Below are 21,715 nucleotides of genomic sequence, written 5' to 3'. Positions count from 1 at the left end.
TTGCTGTTAGTTCGCCACAGAAGAAGTTAGGGAGCTGTATACCACTGGCCCTCAACAAGCAGTGGTTCACCTGATCCTGGTAAGTTATGGTTTAGGGACTTAGACCATGAAATAAGAGGTAACTTCTCCCTGCACCTACAATGGGGAGCCCATAGGCACCTGCCACTTAGTTTGAGGCTATCCTGATGCCACCCCACTTCGGGTGAAGTCTGCTAAATGGCCAATTGAACATTCTGTCAAGCAGAACCGTTCTGTGACCCTCACACACACACACACACACACACACACACACGCACACACACACACACACACACACACACACACACACACACACACACACACACACACACACACACACACACACACACACACACACACACACACACACACACACACACACACACACAAAAAAAATCCTAACCCTGACGCCTAACCCTAATTCCAACTTTAACCCTAATTGTAACCCTAACCTCTAAGCATAAAATAGCCTTTGTCATAATGGGGACGTAGGAAATGTCCCCACGACGGAGAATTTTCCTTGTTTTACAATCCTTGTGGGAACATTTAGGGATTTCAGGTCCCCACGAGGATAGTAGAACATGTAAACACACACACTGCCAAACATTTACTGGGCCTCTGGAACATCAATAGTTTGTTTAGAATTAGCCGTGGCATCTCTTGACTACTTGACTAGAGAGTGATTTTTTTTCTTCAAAATGGCCCCAGGGGAACCATTGACTGATTGGCCCTAGGTGGCTGGCTGGGAGAACATAGACACACACACACACACAACGGGGGAGAGGGGTGAAGGGGGAGGAGAGAAGCCCTACTGTTCAATCCATTCTGTTCCCATAATTTACCTACCCTGAGGCCAGAGCAGAGTGTTGGTAAGCTGCCCAAGACCAATTCATACACAGAGGTGTTTATGCAGAGAAGTGTGAGGCGTAAATACCCACTGTGTGGTCCTGTAGTTGACTCTGTTGGTGGGACGACTCCTGGTGGGGCAAGGTGTGTGTGTGTGTGTGTGTGTGAGTGTTTGTGGGTTTGTGCGTGTGTGCTTGTATTTGAGCACACCCTGTTCTCATTATTGTTTATAAAGTGTCACAGCATCCATGGGAACACCTCACAACCACATCTCACATGGAAGCCCAACACCTAATAGCCTAAAGCCTAGTGGATTCCTCCATCCTCAGCATGCTTAGTGAAATTATCCATGTGTTTATGTTGTCATAAACGCTTTTAAATACCATTTCTAAGCATCTGAGTGTAGCCATGCTTCAGAAACAGTGCCTCCATGCACATTCCCTCCTACAGCGAGACAAGGATTGCTAGAAGTGTTTTGTTCAGTTAGTCACATAACGAGCGGCGCAGCGGTGTTTGCGTTGCCATTTTTCATCAACCCACAGAGGGACTGTTTGGCTTCACTGCATGGCGCCAGGTTAACCTATGTGCAGGTAGGGCACTAAAACCTGGACCGGTCTGAATTCCTCCTACCATCCCCCCTTTCCCTTCCTCCCCCTTTATCCTCCTTTCTCTCCCTCCCTGCCTCCCTCAGTTTCTTCCTCCATCACCCTTTATCTCCTCCTCGAAGCTCCCTCCCTCCTTTTCTACTTTCCCTCCTTTCCTTAGTCTGACCTTTCACCTCTCTTTGACCATTCACCTGCAGATGCCCCCTGCCCTCTTCTGATCCAGTGTTTGCATTTCTGACTATGTAAAGTAGGGCTTACTCACACACACACACACACACACACACACACACACACACACACACACATACACACACACACACCTTTGCTGCCTCCCTCGCTGTGTGAGCCATACAATGGGTCTGTTAGCCTTGTGTTGTCTGAAGCCTGAGCCTTGGATTAGAGATTAAAGAACAGCTAGTGTGAGGTAAATATAGGAGGTAAATATGACAGAACTGTATTTTACCTGCTGTCCCAGTACAGCGGATGTTTGCGTCGAACGGCCTACTTTGAATTTGACGTTTACATTTTCACTTGAGGTATAGGAACGGGGTTGGCTAGACAGAACAGTACAGAACAGACGTTGGTGGTTGCTTTGCATTGGATCGCTGACAGAAATGTGTTGTGAATGAAATGTATCCACTTGGCTCTTTGATACCTACTAGGTCGACCTGGAACTTGAATCGTCCCACCAAAGGAATGTGAAAAGCCCAACAGTGAATTCTCCCTACGTGTCATAAACGAGCGCTCTCAGTCTCTGAGGACGAGAGTGAAAATGAACATTTTAATCATTGATCATTTAATCTGGGAAACAACCCAAGGTTTTGCCTTAATATTTATTCTATTGTGCATTTCTTTGTTACAAAACTGTACTCATGTGGAAAGACATGTTCAAAAGTACAAGACAAATTGCGGGGTATCAAGTTCAGGCCATGCTATTGTTTAAGTCTAAATTGAAACAAGACACTCCCTCCAGAACATAGTCATTCATGTTTGCTAATTGAATCTGACATATGATACATAGCTTTTTTTAAAGAAATATACATATTTCCCTTAAAAAGACCCCATTAATTATAATGATACGATACTCCAAATATAAAATAAAACATTCCAATAGATATTTCCCTGCAGGAAAACATAAATAATGACAACAAAATGAACATCCCCAGAAGAGATGATTCCAGAGGCTTCACTTAGAACTTCTCTTATCCAGACCAGTGAGGACTACGAGCAGTCTGACCTGTGAACTTTGAACTCTCTGTGTCTCCATGTCACAGTCTTCCTGGTGTTCAATAAGTGGGCCTCCAGCTCCAGGTTCCTAAACTAACCTCAGTTCCACTTTAAACGGAACATATCTTTAAATGGAACATCACTTGAATACAGGCATCATAAACCATTTATAATGCAGAAGCGAAATGTAGTGCCATAGCCCGTGGCAAAATTGTTATGACACATTTCTAACAATAATCATATTGAATCACAAAGGGGCAGCAACAGAACCTGGGAAAGTAAAAAGAAACACACCATACACTATATCAAGTTTGTTATGCCACTTGTCATATTCATATAGTTTCTAGCCAAGCAAAATGAAGCTGCCATACATCACATAAGGGAATATGCAACATGAGCTATTAGCATAATAGAATTTGTAGGGTAGAGTTTGGAAAGATCCCGAGAGAGCTTTTCTACTCAACATTCCCATCTCTACTTCACTCCCAAATCTGTTCACTGCTTACAAACTACAAGGCCCTTATATTGCTGGCCTGAAATGGTGGCTACATTTTCACGGTTTATTTTCATATGGTAACAAATGATAAATGGATATGTTTATAATGTTAAACAATGGTAGTTTATGACTCGTTAAACACTCCTCCGCTGCATCTCATTTATCAGAGGATGGTGGAAAGTTGACAGAAACATTCAGTTGGGGATGTTTAGGATTACATGTTGGCCCATGTTGGGTCAGACATATGTAGCACTGGCTAGTCACTATATGTGGATGGTTAACGGACTTGAGCTTTCTATTGCTGCCCTGAGGAGAGAGCCCTTATAGCTTACAAGTGCTGTGCCTCAATTGAAGGCAAAATACTAGGAAAATGAGGAATTTGGCCAAATACAAACACAGCAAAAAAAAAAAAGAAGAAGAACCCTGAAAATGAAAGGTGAATAAAGATGGTTTTGCATGGGTGGCTACAATAACAGAATCCCACCCGTTTCAAAAACACTGCAACGGGCCACTGAAATATAAGATTCCAGTTTCAAAGAGAGGCACTGAGAAATCCTGGAAATAGTAGATAGTGAGGAGTCGTCCCCTGCTCATGATCAAGCCTGGTTGTTCTTTGCACAATGTCTTCAGCACCTCACTCCCACTAGAATCTGATGACAAACTAGGTCTAAACTCCCAGCTACAAGGAGCTGGATGTGCTACTCCACCACTTCCTTAATGCTCCAGGGCGTGGGAGTTGTATATTCCAGCGAGAGATGGATCGGTAGTGTACCGTTCTGTAGTAGCCTCTGTAGGTTATGTTTCAGAGCAAAGGGAGGGAAAGGAGGTATGAAAGTGCAGGACTGTGAGATGATGACTCATGTGAACACCATATAATAGGAAGAGAAGGGTGGTGGACGACGCCCCCCGCTACTTGCTCGGAAGACAAATGGTTCAGAAAAGTAAGGCCGGGAATTCAATTAAAATAACTTTTTTTTTGTTCACAGCATAGGCCTCTCGTAGGGAACCATGCAAAGATGATGAGTAACCTTGCTTGCGACCTGAAGACTTTCATTAGGTCCCCAAGATAATCCGTATAGGCTTTAGCTCAGCAGGCCAATACAGTTTTGTAGCCTGAGACCCGAGTTCAAACCCAGTCGTCCACACCACCTCAATATCTGACCATAGCCTGTACACTATGCTCTAAATATAAACTGGGTGGTTCCAGCCCTGAATGCTGATTGGCTGACAGCCGTGGTATATGAGACAGTATACCACACCCCCTCGGGGGTGCTGTAAATACCCTCCTCTCTCTAGAAAAGATCAAACTAGTGAAAGCTTAATTAGCTTGACATCAAAGCGGCTGCAGCATTTTCAATACATCCCTGCTGGCATTTCAACTTGTGCCAGTTCTTTCATCTCATCCCCCCCAGGGTCTGCCACTTAGACGGAGTCAGGAAGTCATTGGTATTGCCTGGCATGCTGGGATAGTGGAGGACCAGGAGAGAGAGGGTCCTGTTGGCTAGTCTCTAAGGTCAATCATCACCTCTCCATATTTCTTTGTTGTTGTTTGGAATAGTCTCCTACTCAAAAAAAATGTGAATTTGTATTTTATTTGTATTTATCAGGGGATGCTGCGGCTATGCTCACAGGTTAAATGACTTGGTGTTGAACACAAGTCAGGAAAAAGTTTGAATATTACTGAATTAGAAGGCCTTTAGTAGCTCTATAAATCAGGGCATGAAGCCCCCTCTGTTGTCTCCCCACAACACAAACTGACACTCCATGTGCCATCCACCATCCTTTCACATGACAATTATTCATATTTCCACCCGATGCGTTTCCTCCTCTCCGCCACAACAGACAAAAGAAAGGGAAAAGTGCTGATGCTGCTCGAAAGAGGCTGTTTTCATAAGTGGTCCGGCATTGCTGCTGTCACAAAAGCTGCCCTGTCACCCTGCCTCAGCTATCCATTAGCTTCTGTTGGAGAGAGGAAGTGATCCAGGGGTCTTATTGTGTGCGTGTGTGTGGCTCCAGATTAACGCAATGGCTCCAGGGGGCCTGTCCAGTCCTCCCCCCATGGCTCCCCTCTGGGCTGGTGGTGAGACAGGCAGGCAGGCAGAGGATGGGGCTGGAGATAGAGGGATGGAACGAGGACAGACAGAAAGGGGTGGGAGGAATAGAGAGAGAGAGACTGAGACGGAGAGAGAGGAGGCGCTGGGCCGGCTCTTGCCCTGTCTCTGACAGGATCTGGTCAATGTCCTGCCGCTGAGGGTCGCGGCCCAGAGCTTACACACACACACACACTCTCTCTCTCACACACACACACGCAAACATATCTGCAGTGCATCTGCCCAGGCCTCCTGCGCAGCCAGCCTGTCTCCAAGGCGGTTTTCCTGCTCGGGGGAGGGGGGAGACGGGATGGCAGATAGAGAGTGGGTAGGAGGGGAGGGTGTTCAATGGGAAACTGAGCTGAGCTATAATGAAAACACCAGCCCCCTCCTGAGTAACAGGCAAACTCTTGCACTTCTGAATTTTGGACAAACAAAAATAGCTCTGACGACTGGCTGGCTATTGACCCACTCTTTCTGTCTGTCTGTCACTTAAAATTCCCACGCGTGTAACAAGCTAATTTTCAGACCTGAGCCGCCTGTGAGAACAGCTCCTTTGCTCTTCCGTTAAGAAAAGGAGGGAGAAAAAACAGAATGAAATGTAATAATTCCAGTGGAGCCCCGTGTATATATCATTCCTTCTTTCTGTGGACTGATTCAGGTCCCATTGGTGAGTCATTTCATCATTCATGCAGAATGCGCTCCAATTCTCATGACCTAATGCGTTGTAGGATAATTGCGGTAAAGGAGTCAATGGAACGCAGACGTTTCAATTGACCATATTGGCGCACATTCAACAAATCTGATGTAACAAAGTGGACATTTGTCAAAGACGTCATGATTTATGTATTGTATCAGGCCCACAATGTGGTTACTTAAGTCTGATTTGGATATATCTGGCTGTTTTCGCTGCATAACATGTAGAAGTTGTCTCTTTTCAGATTTAGAAGAGTTGACTCCTTAATGCTAACTCCCATTCGTGGAAGCTGGTTAGCATAGCTAGCATACAGAAGTCGGCGAATGGTCGTCAAAGTCGTTTTTAACTGTAATACAGATGATTGGTAAGGATGACATGAACATGTGTTGCGGTTGACATCCATACAAGCATTATACACAGATGTTTACCTCAACATATTGTGAAATACACGTAGAAACAATAGCCTAAATGCACTGGTGGAAAAAAGTACCCAACTGTCATACTTGAGTAAAAGTAAAGATACCTTGATAGAAACTCAAGTAAATGTGAAAGTCAACCAAGAAAATCCTACTTGAGTAAAAGTCTAAAAGTATTTGGTTGAAAATATACTTTAGTATCAAAAGTAAAAGTATAAATTATTTCACATTCCTTATATTAAGCAAACCAGATGACACCTTTTTCTTGTTTTCAATTTATTTACGGAAAGCCAGGGGCACACTCCAACAATCAGACATCATTTACAAACAAAGCATTTGTGTTTAGTGAGTCCGTCGGATCAGAGGCAGTAGGGATGACCAGGGATTTTCAGTTGATAAGTGCGTGAATTTGACTATTTTCCTGTCCTGCTAAAGCATTCAAAATATAACGAGTACTTTTGGGTGTCAAAGGAAATGTATGGAGTAAAAAGTACAATAAATTCTTAAGGAATGTAGTGAAGTAAAGTAGTCCAAAATATAATTAGTAAAGTACAGATATGCAAATAAACTACTTAAGTGGTACTTTAAAGTATTTTTTACTTAAGTACTTTACACCACTGCCTAAACGTAGACAAATTTAGCTGAGGGGAAATGAGGAGACGGGATCCTTCCCCCCCACGTGTTTCCATGGGAACGTCATTGTTTTGTTCGAGTTCGACTTACCTCTTTACCGCATCTATTCCTGAACGGTGCTCATTATGTTATCTCTGTAATCCACTCCACTCCATCGTCAACAGAACAAGAGAGCCATGACAGACTCTACATGGGGGGAAAATGGAAGTTACATTTGAATCATTCTGACAGAAAAATTGCGGTTGTATTTGAGTGGTTCTGACAGACTGACGAAGTGGAGATAAATGAAATAGGATATTATGATGGAGAGCAGTGCTTGTCTGTCTGCTGGTTAGAACTGCCAGGGTCAAGTACCTCAGATCATTGAGAAGTGATTTATTAGAAATAGGGGTATCATAAAAATGATTGAACTATATTAGAGGCATGTTATATGTCCCAAGGACACCATATACAATTGACAAATAACGTTGAGTTAGATATGTTCAACGGTGCATTAGTTCTGTAGTAAATCTGATTTCTAAAAGTTACTTAAATTATTTTATTTCTCCTTTAGGGGTTCTTCAGACTGTATTTTAGTCTTAGGACAAAGGTATGTCTCAGTTTCACATTTTTGAGGCTGAAAAACAGGGGGTTGACGATGCTGGTATATGCCATAGTAATCCAGCAGTTCTAGGACCTGTTGTAGATTTTGCTAAGCCGTCTCTGACAGTCTACCCGACACTGACACATGCACAGCCATAAACCTCTAGAGCACAGCTCTCCTCATCTGCTCCTTGTTGGGAGCCCTGTTCCAGTCAGACCTTTAGCACTGGAGCTACAGAGGTAAACCCGTGCTTGGAGTGTTTACAAGACAAAGTAGCATCTCATGACCTCTTGTATTGAGAGAGAGAGAGAGAGAGAGAGAGAGAGAGAAAAAAAACAGTGTTGGAGAAGAAAGTTTGAACATGAGTCTTCAATATTCCCAGGTAAGAAGTTTTAGGTTGTAGTTATTATTAGGAATTATAGGACTATTTCTCTCTATACCATTTGTATTTCTTATACCTTTGACTATTGGATGTTCTTATAGGAGCTTTAGTATTGCCAAGCCTATCAACTCCCGAGATGAGGCTGAAGTCATAAACACCTTTTCCCAGCATTGCTAAGAGCTGCTGTTTGAATGAATGCTTACGAGCCTGCTGCTGCCTACCACCGCTCAGTCAGACAGCTCTATCAAATAACAAATCATATACTTATTTATAATATAATAAACACACAGAAATACGAGCCTTTGGTCATTAATATGGTCAAATCCGGAAACAAAATATTTATTCTTTCAGTGAAATACAGAACCGTTCCGTATTTGATCAAACGGGTGGCAACCCTAAGTCTAGATATTACTGTTACATTACAACGCACAGGAGGCAGCTGAGGGGAGAACGGCTGGTAATAACGGCCGGAATGGAGCAAATGGAACGGAAACCATGTGTTTGATGTATTTGATACCATTCCACTGATTCCGCTCCAGCCATTACCATAAGCCCGTCCTCCCCAATTAAGGTGCCCAGTCTTATCTCCCCAGTCTTATTTTAATTGGAAGTAAGACACCTGGGACAATAGCAGCTCTACTGGCAGGGCTAGAGCAGAGAGGTTTAGTCATGCTCGGAGCTGAGTGTTGTGCTTCATTCTCCGCTTTCCAGGGGTCATATTATCCACTTTGTTCCCAATGACATCACTGTAAACATAATGAGGGGAGACAGAGGTATGAGGGAGAATGCAATTTGTATCCAGCTCCGCACAAACGGGATGTCGTTTTCTGCGTACGGAGGAGGTGGCAAAGCCGAAGAAGGTTACTTCGCACTCTGATCGGGACGAAACTGTGAGAAGAAAGAGAGGAGGAGAGGTGGAGCGAGAAAGTAAGGGCAAGAGGGGAGGATAGACAGAAGAGCCTCCCTCCTGTTTTAATGTACATTCTGTCCTGGCTGCATTTCTCAAGGCTGTGTGTGTGTGTGTGTGTGTGTGTGTGTGTGTGTGTGTGTGTGTGTGTGTGTGTGTGTGTGCGTGTGTGTGTGTGTGTGTGTGTGTGTGTGTGTGTGTGTGTGTGTGTGTGTGTGTGTGTGTGTGTGTGTGTGTGCGTGCTGTGAGGTGCCGGCTGGTGCCAGGCACAGTGAAGTGAGCGTCTCCTCCAGCCCAGTGTTGACCCTGTACAGTCTGAGTACATGGTGATGAATACTCCTCCTACTACTACCCTGGGCGAGGCTCCACACTGCATGTACAGTAGACCCACACACACACAGAGGCAGGCGCTTAAAAAAAGCAGACAAATGAATACACCTGAAAACATACAGTGATACACCAAGGGCAACGTAGAAGTTGGAGTAGAAGGGAGACACATGTATTGCCTTGGAATTCATCAGCACAGGTGAAAACTAAACTAGAGGATCATGGTCCAGAAATTAGGTATAGGATGAGGTGGTCACGGTCATCTCAGGTCACATCTCTGACTTTGACACCATTGAATATTGTCCATTCAGCAACACCCCCCTTACTATTGGAATCTAGTGGAAATGTACATTCTACTATCTCCCGCATCCTTCCTCTACGTGGCCCAATGTTCTTTACTATGGAATTCGCTGGTATGTTTCATCAATAAGGCTGTGTCTGAAAGACAACAACTCATTATGGAAGACCTCTCTGAATGATATGATTCTGGTTCGACTGTCTCTGCTCCCTCTTAATGAGACGTCCCCTGGTATTCCAGATGGTCTGAGTGAACCCATATCATTCCCCCCCTAGTCATAACGGTGCCTGGTCCTATCTAGCCACAGGCCTCAACTCCCTCACTCACTCTGTCTTACCCACACCCAGCCGCCCGCAAATGAATACAAATGAGTGTTTTCATTCTGAGCTAGACGGCAAAGTATGTTATCACAAGCCTGCGTTCCTACACTTAAAACGAACCAATCTCATCCCCAAGAAAAACAAGGCAACAGGAAAACATGTTGTCCCCCACGAATGATGCAGCGTCCCCCTTTGGGACAATTGAGATATGTGAGTGTGAGTAATACATTTCAGTTACTATAGCTCCCGCCTTGGGCCAATCAGTGTCATTTTGTAAATGCCGGATCTCTATGGCAAGACGCACTATTCCCCCAAGTTTCATCAAAATTGCACCAATGTGTCTGAGACATCGCGTGTCTGACGAACGGACGGACACAGATCCATAGTTCCCTCCCCAATTTCATTGTGGGGGACAATACATCCTCTTAGAAAAAAAGGTGCTATCTCGAACCTAAAAGGGTTCTTCGGCTGTTCTCATAGGAGCACCCAGAGGGTTCTACAGGAAACCCCCAAAAAGTTCTACCTGGAACCAAAAAGGGTTCTCTTATGGGGACAGCCAAAGATCCCTTTTGGAACCCTTTTTCCTAAGAGTGTATGAAGCGGTGGAGCTCTTGAAAATGCAATCGTATTGTGATCAAATAGCTTCTAATGTCCCTTAATGACTGGAGCTGAGGACAGAGAGAGCTTCACTGATTGATTCAGGGTTTTGGTCATAGACACATTGAGAGGGCATGCTCTATAACGAAAATGTTTTTTGATGTACTAGTAGGCTACATGGGAGTGTTACATATGTATGACGGACCAGGTGAGCTACTCCCTCAGCCAATAGGATCACGCACAGAATGCATAGCTCTTATACTGTTTAAGGGGCGAATTTGTTTTTTCGCCCTTAACCGTTATTAATGCTCCATAAAAGTGATTTCCTCATTACTGTGGAATCCTCAGTGATGCCAGGAACATGTCAGAAATGTAGAGGAGGGTTGAGTAACTTACACCCTGCCTTGGAGTTTGACTCAAAACTATTTGCTCATGTGTTTATAGTTGATGTTAGCCGAGAATCTACTTCAGAATCTCACAACTTAGTTTATGTAACTATGCACGTGGTGACGCAAAGATCAATATATACCACACCGACATTTTGCCAAATCCTCCTCAAGTCTTTCAATTAAACCATTTCAGATGAATGGCTTTAACTATGTTTTTCTCATCATTTCCCCAAAATATTTTGAGATGTTGATCATATTTGGGTAACAATTTGCAGACATATATCGTGATGTTAATTCTCAGCATATTTGAGTAGGTCTGGTTAATATAGAGCTTTAGGTGAGGGGACGTCACAAGGTGCTGAGAGGGCTACAATGTCTACAATGTGAAGGCTGCCTCAGTATAAATCTCTCAAGCAAAGGCCTGGGTTGACCCTCAGCCTTAGCCTTTGTTTGGCAGACGCCTTGGCCCCCTTTAATCTTCTGAGGAGATAAATCCTTTGATGGACCTGGCCTGACTCAGTTGAAAGAGCTGCCTGGCCATCTCCATAGATCACCACAACCCGGCATGTTTGAAGTTGGACTGGGGAGCTGTGGTGGACAGTGCGGGTGGGCCTGGAGAGGGACGAGGGGGCTGGGGGGGGGGCATGACCAGAGACCCCTCCTCCCACTCCTCTTCAAACCAGACACACACACAACCAGACCGCACCACAACCACTCCTACTGCTCTCTTGACCACAGACAACCAACACCATACCGACCGTAATACCTCCCAGGATAATCCTCATCGGTTATAGTCACAGCCGTGTACAGTGCCAGTCAAAAGTTTGGACACACCAACTCTTTAAGGTTTTTCTTTATTTTTACATTGTAGAATAATAGTGAAGACATCAAAACTATTAAATAACACATATGGAATCTTGTAGTTACCAAAAAGTAGCCACCCTTTGCCTTGATGACAGCTTTGCACACTCTTGGCATTCTCTCAACCAGCTTCACCTGGAATGCATTTCAATTAAAAGGTGTGCCTTGTTAAAAGTTAATTTGTGGAATTCCTTTCCTTCTTAATGTGTTTGAGCCAATCATTTGTGTTGTGACAAGGTAGGGGTGGTATACAGAATGTCACGTGTGCTCCCTCTCCGGCCTCGAGGTTACGAGGCTGCTCGTTATGGCGCATACCATTCACCATCATTATGCGCACCTGCTCGTTATCAGACTCACCTGGATGCCATCACCTCCCTGATTACCTTCCCTATTTATGTCACTCCCTTTGGTTTCTTCCCCAGGCGTTATTGTTTCTGTTTCATGTCTGTGTGTGATTCGTTTTTCTGGTTTTGTATTATGTTACGTTTATTTATTAAAACATTCACTCCCTGAACTTCCTTCCCGACTCTCAGTGCACTCGTTACAGAAGAACGCCTCACCTAAGGGAAGTATCAGGGAGTGGTTTTTTTTCCTGTGGGAATGACGTCGGGTCCAGGAGCTCGCCGGGTCAGGCTCTCATGCCTCAGCCGGATGGCCAGGGTCCACTGCATCAGCCGGTCTGTCAGTTTCACGTGCTCCAGCGGGCGACAGGTTTTTGCGCATCAGCAGGGATGACCGGTCCGCTCCTGATCCCCGGGATCATTTTGGTCGGTGTCCTGTGGCTGGAGCTGCGCGCCGGGAAGGGGGTACTGTCATGTATGCTCTCTCTCTGGCCTCTAGGTCACCAGGCTGCTCGTTATGGCGCATACCATTCACCATCATTATGCGCACCTGCTCGTTATCAGACTCACCTGGATGCCATCACCTCCCTGATTACCTTCCCTATTTATGTCACTCCCTTTGGTTTCTTCCCCAGGCGTTATTGTTTTTGTTTCATGTCTGTGTGTTGTTTGTGTTTTTCTGGTTTTGTATTATGTTACGATTATTTATTAAAACACTCACTCCCTGAACTTGTTTCCCGACTCTCAGGGCACTCGTTACACAGATGATAACCTTATTTGGTAAAAGACCAAGTCCATCTTATGGCAAGAACAGCTCAAATAAGCAAAGAGAAACGACAGTCCATCATTACTTTTAGACATGAAGGTCAGTCAATTCAAGAAAATTCCAAGAACTTCGAAGTTTTCTTCAAGTGCAATCGCAAAAACCATCAAGCGCTATGATGAAACTGGCTCTCATGAGAACCGGCACAGGAAAGAAAGACCCAGAGTTACCTCTGCTGCAGAGGATACATTCACTACAGTTAACTGCACCTCAGATTGCAGCCCAAATTGTCACGCCCTGACCATAGTTTGCTTTGTATGTTTCTATGTTTTGTTTGGTCAGGGTGTGATCTGAGTGGGCATTCTATGTTGGATGTCTAATTTGTCTGTTTCTGTGTTTGGCCTGATATGGTTCTCAATCAGGCAGGTGTTAGTCGTTGTCTCTGATTGGGAACCATATTTAGGTAGCCTGTTTTGTCACAACCCCTTGGGTTGTGCCATGGCGGAGATCTTTGTGGGCTATACTCAGCCTTGTCTCAGGATGGTATAAGTTGGTGGTTGAAGATATCCCTCTAGTGGTGTGGGGGCTGTGCTTTGGCAAAGTGGGTGGGGTTATATCCTTCCTGTTTGGCCCTGTCTGGGGGTGTCCTCGGATGGGGCCACAGTGTCTCCTGACCCCTCCTGTCTCAGCCTCCAGTATTTATGTTGCAGTAGTTAATGTGTCGGGGGGCTAGGGTCAGTTTGTTATATCTGGAGTACCTCTCCTGTCCTATTCGGTGTCCTGTGTGAATCTAAGTGTGCGTTCTCTAATTCTCTCTTTCTCTCTTGGAGGACCTGAGCCCTAGGACCATGCCCCAGGACTACCTGACATGATGATTCCTTGCTGTCCCCAGTCCACCTGACCGTGCTGCTGCTCCAGTTTCAACTGTTCTGCCTTATTATTATTATACGACCATGCTGGTCATTTATGAACATTTGAACATCTTGGCCATGTTCTGTTATAATCTCCACCCGGCACAGCCAGAAGAGGACTGGCCACCCCACATAGCCTGGTTCCTCTCTAGGTTTCTTCCCAGGTTTTGGCCTTTCTAGGGAGTTTTTCCTAGCCACCGTGCTTCTACACCTGCATTGCTTGCTGTTTGGGGTTTTAGGCTGGGTTTCTGTACAGCACTTTGAGATATCAGCTGATGTACGAAGGGCTATATAAATAAATTGGATTTGATTTGATTGTGGGTTGTGGGTGATTGTCTATGTTAGTTGCTTGTGTCAGCATAGTTCTTATTATAGCTTCACAGTCGTTATTCATTTATTGTTTTGTATAGTTTGTTCAAGTGTTCTCTGTTCATTAAATTCACGATGAGCACATACCACGCCGCATTTTGGTCCTCCGATCCTTCCAACTACACCTCCTCAGACGAGGAGGACGACGATTGTGACAGAATCACCCACCAACCAAGGACCAAGCAGCGTGGTAACGGGCAGCAACAGCAGCAGCAGGAGAATCAACGATACTTGGAGAGATGGACTTGGGAGGAGATTCTGGACGGCAAAGGACCCTGGACTCAGCCAGGGGAATATTGCCGTCCCAAAGCAGAGCTGGAGGCAACGAAAGCAGAGAGGCGCCGGTATGAGGAGGCAGCACACCGGGCGGTTGGAAGCCCGAGAGACAGCCCCAAAAATGTATTGGGGGGGGGGGCACACGGGGAGTATTGCGAAGCCAGGTAGGAGACCTGCGGGAGCCGCCAGTCTGTCCTGAGCCGCCAGAGCCGCCAGTCTGTCCTGAGCCGCCAAAGCTGCCAGTCTGTCCTGAGCCAGTCAGCACAGTTCTTATAATAGCTTCATGGTCGTTATTCGTTTATTGTTTTGTATAGTTTCTTCAAGTGTTCTCTGTTCATTAAATTCACGCTGAGCACATACCACGCTGCATTTTGGTCCTCCGATCCTTCCAACTACTCCTCCTCAGACGAGGAGGACGACGATCGTGACACAAATAAATGCTTCACAGAGTTCAAGTAACAGACACATCTTAACATCAACTGTTCAGAGGAGACTGCGTGAATCAGGCCTTCATGGTCAAATTTCTGCAAAGAAACCCCTACTAAAGGACACCAATAATAAGAAGAGACTTGCTTGGGCCAAGAAACACGAGCAATGGACATTAGACTGGTGGAAATCTGTCCTTTGGTCTGGAGTCAAAATTTGAGATGATTGGTTCCAACCGACATGTCTTTGTGAGATGCTGAGTAGGTGAACAGATGATCTCCGCATGTGTGGTTCCCACCGTGAAGCATGGAGGAGGAGGTGTGATGGTGCTTTGCTGGTGATATTGTCAGTGATTTATTTAGAATTCAAGGCACACTTAACCAGCATGGTTACTACAGCATTCTGCAGCGATACGCCACCCCATCTGGTTTGCGCACAGTGGGACTATCATTTGTTTTTCAACAGGACATTGACCCAAAACACACCCCCAGGCTGTGCAAGGGCTATTTGACCAAGGAGAGTGATGGAGTGCTGCATCAGATGATGTGGCCGCCACAATCAACAGACCTCAACCCAAATGAGATGGTTTGGGATGAGTTGGACCGTAGAGTGAAGGAAAAGCAGCCAAGAAGTGCTCAGAATATGTGGGAACTCCTTCAAGACTGTTGAAAAAGCATTCCTCATGAAGCTGGTTGAGAGAATGCCAAGAGTGTGCAAAGCTGTCAACAAGGCAAAGGGTGGCTACTTTGAAGATCCTCAAATATAAAATATATTTGGATTTGTTTAACACTTTTTTGGTTACTACATGATTCCATATGTGTTATTTTATCATTTTAATGTCTTCACTATTATTATACAATGTAGAAAATAGTAAAAATAACAAAAAACCCTTGAGTGAGTAGGTGAATAGGTGTGTCCAAACTTTTGACTGGTACTGTATATTCCTCCTCAAGCCGATTCCACGACGGCCCTCAAAGAACTACACTGGACTTTATGCAAAGTGGAAACCACATATCCTGAGGCCGCATTTATTGTAGTTGGGGATTTTAACAAAGCAAATTTGAGGAAACGCTACCGAAGTTGTACCAACATATTGACTGTAGCACTCATGAAGAACATTGGACCACTGCTACTCAACTTTTTGAAATGCCTACAAGGCCTTCCCCCGCCCGCTGATCACGACTCCATTTTGCTCCTCCCTTCCTATCGACTCAAACAGGAACTACCCGTGCTAAGGTCTATTCAACGCTGGTCTGACCAATCGGAATCCATGCATCAAGATTGTTTTGATCACGCGGACTGGGATATGTTCCGCGTAGAGTAACATTGACAAATACAGAGACTGAGTTCATCAGGAAGTGTATAGGAGATGTTGTACCCACTGTGAATATTAAAACCTACCCTCACCAGTAACCGTGGATAGATGGCAGCATTTGTGCAAAACTGAAAGAGCGAACCACCACATTTAACCATGGCAAAGTGGCTGGGAATATGATAGTGTGGAGAAGAAGGCACAACAGCGCCTCTTCAACCTCAGGAGGCTGAAGAAATTTGCTTGGCCCCTAAAACCCTCAAACTTTTACAGATGCACAATTGAGAGCATCCTGTCGGGCTGTATCACCCGGGGCGGCCTGTTCACCCTGCTATCAGCCAGAAGGCGAGGTCAGTACAGGTGCATCAAAGCTGGGACCGAGAGACTGAAGAACAGCTTCTATCTCAAGGCCATCAGACTGTTAAATAGCCATCACTAACTGTCTTCCACCGGGTTACGCTACCCTGCACCTTAGAGGCTGCTGCCCTATATAGATTTGGAATCACTGGTCACTTTAATACGGTTTAAATCATGTTTACATACTGCTTTACTTATTTCATATGTGTATATATTGTATTCTATTCTACTGTATTTTAGTCATTGCCACTCCGACATTGCTCGTTGTAATATTTATATATTTCTTAATTTCATTCTTTTACTTTTAGATTTGTGTGTATTGTTGTAAATTGTTAGATACTATTGCACTGTTGGAGCTAGGAACACAAGCATTTCGCTACACCCGCAATAGCATCTGCTAAATATGTGTATGTGACCAATACAATTGTATTTGATCCTCTTACGTGTGTAAAACTTTACATTAAGTTGTAATTACAGAATTAGTAAAGGAGAAAAAATGCACTCAATGTAAAGTCTGACCTAAAAGCGCAATCCAAACCAGTTCAGAGGGAAATTCCTAAGATTACCCAGAGAGCTACCCCTTCCTCATGAGGGTCTATGTGTATATGAGTCATCCAGCAACTAGCTCTCACAGTCTCACATCAAAATTAGACGTTAATGTATGTTTTCCAAACGTCAAATTTCAAAGTTGTCGCAAACGTCAAATTTCAAAGAGTTTAAGGTGAAGTTTAGGCATTAACTCAAAGATTTTAAGGTTCGGTATTAACTCCGAATGGTTAAGGTAACGGTTGAGGTTTGGGATAGGCTGAAAACATCGCTGGATTCAAACTTGCAACCTTTGGAATGAGAGGGAAATGCCCATCCGCCATTCCCATTGCCCTGGCTAAACCGCAACCTACTTGAAGATAACAGAGCTCATTGTTGCCCCTAGTGGCCGATTTCCACATCTCCCGACGCCCTCAGACATGGATGGACGTCGAATACTGACTTGGCTGCATCTGGAATATGAATGGAGGTGAACCACAGGGAGATCTTTAGCTGTTAGCTACTGATAAGACCCTCTTTTTCCCATTACATTACTGTAGGCGCTCACACAGTGGAAGTGCTGCTCTCCCTCCTCACACTCTCCCTCTTATCTTAATCTTTCATCAACACACCCACTAATCTGAACACGGCTAATTTTGATATATCTTTTTTTGCTCTCCTCAGGGCATATCAAAGCTTTAAAAGGCCATTTAAACGACTTATCTTATTTCTCATGTTACAGAAAGGGTTTCGTTGCTATGGCTGTTAGGGATTTATAAAATGTTCTGCAGTCATGATGGGCTGTGTTTTTCCATGCTCATGCCACGGTGAAGTGTTAAAGATGAAGGTCTTGTTGGGTTTTTCCATGTGGCTGCTGACCTAGGGTGCTGCGTTTTGGAAGTGTGTGTGTGTGTGTTCTAGGCATGCATACAAAGTGTGTCCTTCTCCAAGCAAGCCCAACTAAGGCAAGCGACAATAACACCCCCTGATACTAGCTTGACAGGCATTTTAATTGCCGTACCCTGCATTAGCTCAAAATATTACTGGTTGAAAAACAAAAAGATACAGACTTTCCCAGCACTAGTATTAACAAAAACCTCGACAGTCCTGACTCAAAACTGAAGAAAGTATCTGACGTTGATTCATGCCAAGTAAGATAATGGATTTAAAAAAAATAGAATAAACAATTGCATCGTTTAAGATACTTCACCCTCACCGTCCCCCTTTCCTGGCTCATCTCTTTTTCGTTTCTCATCCTCCTCTTTTTTTTTATTAGCATACTACTACAATATCCCTCCACTCCCATCTTGTTGCTTGCTGTAAACTAGTCAGGTCCAAAGTTACCCTTGATAAAGGTGAGCAAAAAAGACTAAAAGAAATAATTCAAATACTGAGCTAAATGATATTATGTTATACTAATACAATTTTTCAGAGAAAGAGATTTTTGTTTAACAAGTCATAAAACTAATTGTCAAAAAGATACATTATTGGCACCCTTGTTTCTGCACCCTCAACTTGTGAGGATAACAGCACTGAGCCTTTCTCTAAAATGTTTTATGAGATTGTAGAACACATTGGGAGGGATCTTAGACCATTAGACCATTCCAGATCCTCGATATCCTTTTTCTGTGCTTAAGGATTGCCTTCTTCAATTCAAACCACAGGTTTTCAATGGGGTTCAAGTCGGGAGACTGAGATGGCGATTGCAAAATGTAGGATTATGGATTTTGACGTATGCTTCGGGTTATTGATTGTCTTGCTGGAAGATCCACTTGCGGACAAGTTTCAGCCTCCTGGCTGAGGCAACCAGGTTTTTGGTTCAAATGTCCTGGTACATGGTAGAGTTCATGATGCCCTTGACCTCAAAAAGGGCCCCAGGACCAGTGGAAACAAAACCGCCCCATAATATAAAAAAATCCTCCACCGTATTTTACAGTAGGTATTAAGTTGTTTTCTGCATATGCATCCTTCTTTTGAGGCCAAACCCACCACTGGTGTACATGGCCAAAGAGCTCTATTTTCCTGTCATCTGATCATAACACCGGTTCTCCAAGTGTCAACGACGTTTAGGAACCTTCAGGCATTTACATGTTTTTGTTGCTCTCAATAAAGTTTTTTTTTTCTGGCAACCCTTCCAAAGAGCCTATTGGTTTGGAGGTGGCGTCTATTTGTAGATTTGGAGACATGGTGACCCGAAGATGCGACCACATACTGTAATTCTCCAAATTCAGCCCTTGGATTTTTGTTTGCCTCCCAAACCATCTTCCTCACTGTCCATGGGGACAAGAAACACTTGCATCCAATACCAGGCATGTTTACTTTAAACTTCTTAATCGTTGCCTTCATAGTGGTAGGTGGTAAATGTCATTATTTTGCCATTTTTTGCACCTATTACCTGATTTATGAAGGTCAACAACCATTAGTCTTTTTTCATTTGTGAGCTCTTTGCCTTTTCCAATGGTGACCAATGACAAAGGGATTTTATATGCGTGTTCCTCATTTTTACACCCCAGTCAAACGGGAAGCCATGGAAGGCCACAATACAGTTCCTTGAGCTGAGATTAACTTAAAAAAGTGGAATGTTAATGTAGATTTGATTTTGTTTGATTTATTTAGAAGAATCTTTAGGTGTGCCAATAATTATGACACCTACAGTATATTTGAGGGGACAAACATATTACTTGTTAAACAAAATATAATTCTCTGAGCAATTGTATTAGTATAGAATATAATTTACTCATTTGCTTGAGCACACAATATAGTTCAGTATTTGAATAATTTATTTTATACAGTCATTTTTGCTCATCTTTATCAAGGGTGCCAATAATTTTGGACAAGGCTGTATTGTCTGCACCTCATAACCCTTCAGGAGTAGTGCTCGTAATAATTTATGGTGCTCTAACACTTGGCATGTTTTTCCTTAATCGACTCTAAAGTAATAGCAGAGTCATGTGCATTGCGGCTCACAATGAGGTGCCAAAGCACTTCATCTGTAGGAAGCTTCACACAAACACAGGAAGTCCAGTGTTTCACGGCGACGGATGGGGTAGTAGGAGTCGGAGCCGTAGCCCGCGTCTCTCTCTCTCTCTCTTTCCACGCTGATGGGCAGCTCAGATTAATGGTAGGTGGCTAAAGGACCTGCAGTTCAGAGACAGAATCTAAACTAAGGCATCTGAGCCTAAGATCTGCAGTGCACACTGGTTTCATTTTACATCATTGTATGGCATTGCACAGTAGTGTTCCGCTACTGTGGTTAGGAAGTAATAAAACAAATGGGCAGCATGGGCTTGGATCAGTGTCAAGAGTTACTCAAAATCAGCACACAACTACAGAAGTTTCTATAGCTAGGGCCAGGAGTTTTCATGACCATTTGACCTTACCAGAAATGGAAAAACTCCTGGCCCCAATTACCCCTAGCCCCAATTATAGGTATTAAATCATTAAATGTCATCCCCTAACATTCCTCTGCAACTATTATTCAGTAGTCAGTCTAAAACTCCATTTGGATGTGTATTAGTGGGACAGTGTGCTTGACTCACCAGAGGTCAGAGTAATATCAATCACCCCAATGCTTTTGACTGCTTGTCTTCTCGGGAAAGAATGTTCAACTTGACACTACTAGCAGCCCTCGTCTACTCCTCAATTGCAGGAGTTGGTTAGGATTTTTTCAGCAAGAATCTGACATGGGAGCCGGTGTGGGTTTAAAATGAACACAGTGAGATTAGAAGAGCCACAGGGACATCCAGTGGTGAGTGGAGGCCTTTTCATCATAAACTGTCTAAATAACACAGCTTCCTGGGTGGCGTTTTAGGGAACTATCTTTCATGAATGAAAGGCAAAAACGCTAATGCCACCCAGGGGGGTTCCTACTACACATTGGTGATTGGTGAACGTAGACTCAGTGAAATGAGCACAATTTTGTATTGGTGTATAACTGCAGTATTGTGATGTTGGCATATTTAGTCTAAAAATGTCCTAACCTGACTACTAAATCAGACTAAACCATGTAAAGCAGACAGATGGCGCAAATGTTGCAGAAATGCAGAATTGCATATTTTGGAAATAGTGCAGGTTCCATTCGAGGGGCCAGGGTTCTGGTCTAGGAGCACTGTTTCAACTGCTCCTACAGTGTTGCTTCGGTACTGCAGTTTAACTGACGCCCGGCCCAAAAAGACAACTTCCATAGACGGCAACATAGAGAAGTCAGATTTGAAAATTCCTAATGACACTTTCGTCATCAACTTTGTGCACAAAACAGCCATTTGAATCATTCAAATAACGGTTGCTGAGGCCATTTTTTTCCTCGTCACTCACAGCCGAAGATATTATCATTTTATTTTCATCCAATATTTTCATCCGATGTCTTCTCCATGTGAGCACTGAGCGCTAGTGCGCATGTGATGTTGGTCCATGTAAACGAATGCAACCGAAGATGATGTATATACTGACAAGATGTCCCTTCACCTTAACAATGGAAGTCGTTGTCCACAAAGCGGCACGGCGGGCTGTCTTGCCCCCACCTATCCGTTCTCTGGCTTGGTGGATACATCTCATTATTGTAATCCTTTTTTAATATTGTACAAGTGTTGTTGACGTCAACCGCCTGTATTCAATGGAGAGAGATTCGATGCTACTAGCCTGTCATGAATATGCATAGCCATCTCGAGACAACTCCGATACTGTGTTTTTTCTAAAAGTTGCCGGGGTGTCACTGGTCCTACTTATATCAGTACACTCGTAACA

The sequence above is a fragment of the Oncorhynchus tshawytscha genome, linkage group LG28, assembly GCF_018296145.1.
Source record: "Oncorhynchus tshawytscha isolate Ot180627B linkage group LG28, Otsh_v2.0, whole genome shotgun sequence".
NCBI classification, from domain to species: domain Eukaryota; kingdom Metazoa; phylum Chordata; class Actinopteri; order Salmoniformes; family Salmonidae; genus Oncorhynchus; species Oncorhynchus tshawytscha.
Note: the sequence above shows the minus strand (reverse complement) of the source record.